The following is a 6000-nucleotide window of genomic DNA, read 5'->3' as shown; positions in this document are numbered from 1 at the left end:
CCTTCCTAGAGTTTCTACTTGGTTTTATTTTAAATGCTATTTGCATCTCAAGCTTACTTTTTATGTTTACTACAGGCGGAGTTATAATGTCAGACATGACCATGCTACCTTATAGATTTTTAATGCACAACTGTGTTAGAAGCTAGTAAGTGATGGGGAAAATCCAATAAATATAATAAGTAAGTAACCACCTCATCTTCCAGAGATTTTTCAGGCATTAGGGTAAAAATTTTTTTCTGCAAATTCATCTTCACTTTTCGTGTGTCCTGCTTGAAACTGCACGTCACTCCGAGACAGTCTGGTTTAGACTCTTGATTGATATTGCAACCTTCACAGTTTTCCCATAAAGCCAATAACAAAATAACAAATTTATAGGGTCAGTGCAGGCATATGGAGAAAGATACTAAAATTTTGTGTACTTTTCTTCCACATGACAGAACTACAAGATATCTTATAAATATGACATGCACACAGATCTATCTGCCACCTTATATAATCAAAATTCCCAGTCACACTTTACCTACTTCTACCCTATTTTGATTCTTTGTGTTTTGAAAATAGTCATTCTCGTCTCTTTTTTCATTCTCAAGTGAAAAGTCTGAAGAAGAAAACACTGGACTCACTGTAATTAAAGTTTAAAAAAATTGAATAAATTACAGAGAAGAAAAAAGTGCCTAAAAGTTACCTGAATTATAAGATTTTTGCTGTTTTTGTGGTTGGAGGCAACTGAAAATCCATCTAAACCTGACTTAAACATAAAAGGGAGATTACTGGTTCATAGACGAAAAATCCAGAGGAAATTCTGGCTTCAAGTACTACTTGAGGCAGGGACTCAAACATCATATCTAGGTCTTAGTTTCCCTTTCTGTTTCTCAAATCCTCCTCCTCAGGCGCTTCACCCTCAAAGGAATAGGTTAATTATAGCAAATCTAACACCTTGCATCATCTTGGCTTTAAATCCAGCAAATAAGGGCAAATCTTTTGCCCAGAAATTTTAGGTAAAGTCTCATTTCATTGTAACTGTTCTCATATTCAATCCTAGTGGCCAAGGAGCACCATGCTCTGATTTGCACAGGCTCCTGTCTTTTCTACCTCTGGGCTGGAGGAAGTCAGAGCACAAGGGCTAAGGGAAAAGGAAGAGTCATTCTTTAAAGAGAATTTCATTTGGTTATCAAAAGAAGGACAAGTGGACACTGAGTGGAAAAAACACAACTGATGTCCACTACGTTACTCCTCCTTTAAGTCCTAGATTGAAACCCACCCTTTTCGGTTAAACTTCTTTGAACATCCAGTCCCGAAAAACTGCACAATAAACCCCCAAATATACTTTCTGTCTCTATTACTCCTTTGGTGATGACTTCTGTATAGCCTGTGATATTGTGTACCTACCTATCATAAAATACTGTTTAAACTTTGCACTCGTAGCTTTCTATGTAAGTACTGGTCATAATGCCCAGCCTCATATTTTCATGGCCTATCTTTTCAGTCCAGACAATGGTGCAGCCATCACCTATGGCCAGTGTAACATGCAAGTACCTCATCCATCTCAGCTAAAAGGACTAACTCTCTCATTTTTTGTCCCAGTGCCCTTGTACCACCGTCACTTGGGATCCCTGCTGCAGAGAGCCACTCAGGCATTCTGAAGCATGAACAAACATGGAAGTACAAGGAACCCTTGACCAATGGGGGACAGGAACCAATGAATAAATACTCCCTTTTGCCGTCTCCTGAGCCAAAATTTCCAAGGCACATTTTACATGAATTCTCAGTGAGTCCCAAGGAAATTCAGCCTAAATTGCCCACAGCAATAACTAGCTTGATCACAATTCTTGGACTGGCTTTTCCTCAATTCCTACTCTAACCTCTCAATACAACACTCCTGTTCCTTGGGATCAATTGTTCAAATAAACTACTTGTTCTCAAGTCCTTACCCTAGCTTCTGCTCTTTAGGGGAAACTCAGGTTAAGACTAAAAGTTCCTTGGAGGCAAGCTTAATGTCTCTAACACATGAAGTTGCCCAAGGCATATTTATTGATATAATCTGAGTTAAAAAAAAAAAAAAAAAGACTGATGAAGATGACTACCAATATGGAACAAATATACTGGCAGTAAATTTATTTGAGGCACAGTTTTGAGTAAAGAGATGACTCTTAAAGTGCTAATGTGGAAAGTTAGGTCCAGTGGTCAAAGTAAATGAATTTCAAGTTAGCCAAACTTTGGAACCTTAAGTGGGTCACATCCCTGACACTATATATCCTTTTAGTCATTTTTTGTTTCAGATACCCAATTGCTTCATTATTCCATTATCAGTAATTTTGTAAGTGAATTCAAACTTCTACTTTTTCAGGGAAGTAAATATTTATCTCAAATCCTTGTGGTTTGCCCTCTTGACTTAGGGTTGGTGAGTTATGAAAATATTTGTCTTTGTCAAAATAAATGTAAGAATTGATGAGTCTGTGTAAAGTTGAGCATTACCCAAAGTTCATAGCCTAGTACTTTGACTCTTAAATTGTTCCTAAGTGCTAACTGACCTCTGCAGTGATTATTCTTCCCATACACTGAAGGGCAAAGAAGAATGAGTAATGCTTAGAGAAAAAAAGATCAATACATATCTACTCTAATCATATACAAAGCCCATTGCCATGCCTGGCAAATGAAACATGGAAGAAAAGCCCTCTCTGAAATGTACCACTGGGTCTTCAACGTAATAATCTTAATGGTTTGGATTGCATTAGCAAAATAAGAATTATTTCCTGCATTAACACAAAGCTATTAATCTTTGTGTTCCTTTTACCTTTATAGTGACAGGCTTGTCTGGGATATCAAAGTTGCCTAAACATCACTTAGAAATAGAAAGGCCAGCAGGTACAAGAGGCTAGGACCCATCATGGACCCAGCTAAAGCATAATATAGGGATGATAGGAATTTGTATGCATTGAGGGCCTCTAATGTGCCAGTATCTTTTACATATTGTAGTAGTCTGAATAATGACCATCTAAAGATATCAGATTCTAATACCTGAAACATGTAAATGTTACCTTACATTAAATAATGTTTTCAGATGAAATTACATTAATGATCTTGAGATGGGGAGATTATCCTGGATGATCCAGAAGAGCCTTAAATGCAATCATAAGTGTCCTCATAAGACAGAGGCAGAGGGAAATAATACAGACAATGAGAAAAAATATGGCCATGGAAGTAGAGATTAAAGTGATGTGGCCAAAGGCCAATAAATGTCAGCAGCTCCAAGAGCTAGAAGAGACAAGGAACGGATTCTGTTCTAGAGCCTCTGGAAGAAGTACAGACCTGATGACCCCTAGATTTTAGTCCAGTGATACTGATTTCCAACTACTGGCCTCCAAGAACCATGAAGGAATAAATACCTGTTTTTCTAAGCCATTAAATTTGTGGTAACATTTTACAACAGCCATAGGAAATAAGTATACACGTGTTATCTCTTTAAATCCTCATAACTTTTTGAGATAGCAATTATCCCTATTTTATAGATAAGGAAATTGAAGGTCAGAATAAGTGTCCTAAGTTAGCTGTCAAATAAGTGGTAGAAGAGTTAAGTTCAGTTGAATTCCAAAGCTCAAGGTCTTTTCTCAAGCCCTATACTCCAGCCACACAGATCTACTCAAATGCCTTTTCCCATCTCCATGCTGTGTGCAGTCTGCTCCTTGGACCAGATGTCCTCCCATACTTGATCTCAAGGACCCAGGTCACTCTACTATTTATCCTGACCCCCACCCCTGGTTTGAGGGTCCCGTTATACTTTCACTCTGGTTTCACTCATGCAGTCATCCTTTACCTTGTCTTTCTTCTCACTGGACTCTGAGATTTTCTATGGCAGGGTCCATGCCATTACCTTTGTTCTCCAGGTCTATGTGGCATCTGGCTCACAGTCTGTGCTTAAAAATATTTGTGGGATGAATGAATGATGTCACAACTCCTAAGTAAACACAGGAGTAAATAAGTATAGTGAGTAAGTCTGAGGGTCTTTGGAGTTTCATGTTGGAACAAGATGAGATGGAAGATAGGGATTCATTTTTCTGTTTCTTTATGCTACCTCAGTTTCCTCATAACTAATTGGGTAAAATAATGGTGTCTACTTTATACAGTTGGTGTGACCATTAAAAGAGTTAACATACGTAAAGGGCTTAGAACAATGACTGTCACAGAGTCAGAGCTATGTTAAAGTATTCTCTTTTAAATGGGAAGCTTTTTTGAAAGTAAATGAATAAATGGTCTAAGTTTTAAAGCTATAACTAATTTTTATAATTTTGTGATTTGGTAGAAAACAAAACCAATCTCAAGATTATGAATTTAACTTTGAGATGAATTCTTAGCTCAATATCCTCAGTAATATAAAACTGGAAAGGTCAGTGCCTTCCTTCAGTATAATCTTTCGCTTGAACAGAAAGTAGAAGAAACAGCATTTCAGAAATACTAAGATGCACCACTGTGGAAGATCTCAAATGAATTCCAGGAAAAGAAACTTACCAACTCTGGGTCCTAATGTTGTATTCTGAGTCTTAATGTTGTGTTAATCTTTCAATACTTTGATATATCTAGATTAGCATCTGCCAGGAACTCAGTCTACTGTTTTATTTCTCACTAATGAACAAATAGAACTAATTTGAAACACGTGGAGAAGAAAGAGCAACTCTTCTGTTTGCATGTGAGATTTGACGTTTTTAATTGATTCACAAGTTTTTATATATTAAGTGAAAAATGAGGGCTTTAGGAGACACACAGATGAAAAATAAACACAGTAAAAAGTTTTGAGGCTGGTTTTGTTTTATCTTCATCTGTTTCTGGTCTCACAAAGTAAACACGAGATTTTTTTTGTCATGAATACATATTTCAGGGTACAAAGATGCACAGCTTGATATATAAAATGTAGAGACCATTGCCTGAACTTAAGTGACCAAAAGTCTCATTGTAACTCATGGACATTAGTATTGGAAATAAGTGACACCAGTAGAGTTCTGCTATCCCACAATTGTTTGTCCTTGTTTGCAGGTAAGATTTTAGTTGCACTCAGAGAATGTATCAGCCCCTTTCTTCTCTCAGAAGTTTCACCATACATCAAATCCCTTGGACCAGGGCATCAAGGATGGCTCTGTAATTATTTGAGAGAATATATTTCAATTGGCTGAAATACATCATGACTGCAGACTCTGAGGTACATCAGAAAGAACTGAAATTCCAGGTCTATCTTATATTGCACAGATTGTCTCTACAGGCACTACCAAAAGGAAACACTGGTCTTCTCCCATAACAAGCTGTAATTGGTCTAAAGGTAATATACTGCTGATAGATTGAACAAAGGCAGAAGGAAAAATCAGAATCTGAATAGGGCAAAAGACTGGAAGCAGTCTGAAGGAAATGGTGAGTGTATTCAAGAGGCATTTTAGAGGAGGAATCCACAAGATATATAAACTGATTGGAGAAGCAAGTACGAAGGTTCAGTAGAGAGATGAATTAGAGATGTCCTTGAGGCTTGCAATTGAGAAAAATGGGAAGATGGTGATGCCTGAACTAATAGGAAATGCAGGAGGCAGAGAACAAGGGGAAGGAAAATCCCATGGGAAGAAAACAAAAAATTTTGAGTTTGAGGTGCTTGGAAGACAAGCATGTGGAGATAAATGTTCAGCAAACAGGTGCAAATTCAGAGTTGGTGCTAGGAAAGTAGTCAGGTTTATAGTTTTATATTTATTTTTCTTTTTAATATTTAGAGTGATGTTTTTAATAGTTCTGTACATTAAACAAAGTACTTTATCACCATTTTTGTGTTTTACATGCACTACAGTTCAGCAAAAGCATTGAAAATTTTATTTCCAGTTTACATAAAAAGAAACAACATGGAGATGATAAATAATTTGTCCCAAGTCCATGTTGGGAGATAATTACAAGACCAGAACCAGACTTATGCCTTCTGAAGTTTATGCTGACATCTCCTAAGCACTGAGCACTAGGAAACTGGAATTCTTC

Source organism: Enhydra lutris, unplaced genomic scaffold (assembly GCF_002288905.1).
Source record: "Enhydra lutris kenyoni isolate GAN:26980312 unplaced genomic scaffold, ASM228890v2 scaffoldscaffold5, whole genome shotgun sequence".
Classification (NCBI taxonomy): Eukaryota; Metazoa; Chordata; class Mammalia; order Carnivora; family Mustelidae; genus Enhydra; species Enhydra lutris.
This window is presented reverse-complemented; position numbering follows the sequence as displayed.